Here is an 810-nt window from a genome sequence, read left to right on the forward strand (position 1 = left end):
TGTCATTTCACAAAAATTTAAACAACTAGAAGTGGTACAAACACCCTTCACTGAAATTTAAAAAATTCTAGAAATCAAAGGTGGTGAGTTATTATTGATGGAATTTCAAACAGAATTGTGAAACGTTGTTCCAGCTTAATAAATAATGTCCTTCGTGATATATGAAGTGCATCACAGGCCCAGGGAATTTTTCCAGACATGCCAAAATATGTAATTGTTAAACCACTTCATAAGAGAGGTAGCAAGACAGATTTAAGCATCTTTTTCCAAAATATTTAAAAAAAAGTTATGTACCCAAAAGTAGTTTCACACTTAAGTCGAAACAATTTATTTGGCCATCACAGCTTGAATTCCAGAAGAGTTGCTGGGCAGAATGCTAATTATACGTTCATTCATCAAGTAGTAAAAGCCTTAAATGATAAAATATCGGGTGTTGGTACTTTTTGTGATTTTGCCAATGTATTTTTGTACATCATTTTATAGTATCTCTTAACACATATCTCTTAAATGGAATGTACTATAGTGTGAATTGTGAATGAGTACTTACTGGCATAAAGAGAGAGAGAGAGAGAGAGAGAGAGAGAGAGAGAGAGAGAGAGAGAGAGAGAGAGTTCGCGCGCGCGTGTGTGTGTGTGTGTGTGTGTGTGGAACATATTCTCATTATATTACACTCATGACAAATTGATTTAGTCCACTCTTATTGTATCCATCCATATACATAAAATATGAAAAGGATCAATAAATAACTTAAATCAAATAAAACCTAATGTATATTCATATTCACAGCGATAATTAAACATAAGTAAATTG

This window comes from Schistocerca gregaria, chromosome 10 (genome assembly GCF_023897955.1).
Source record: "Schistocerca gregaria isolate iqSchGreg1 chromosome 10, iqSchGreg1.2, whole genome shotgun sequence".
NCBI classification, from domain to species: Eukaryota; Metazoa; Arthropoda; class Insecta; order Orthoptera; family Acrididae; genus Schistocerca; species Schistocerca gregaria.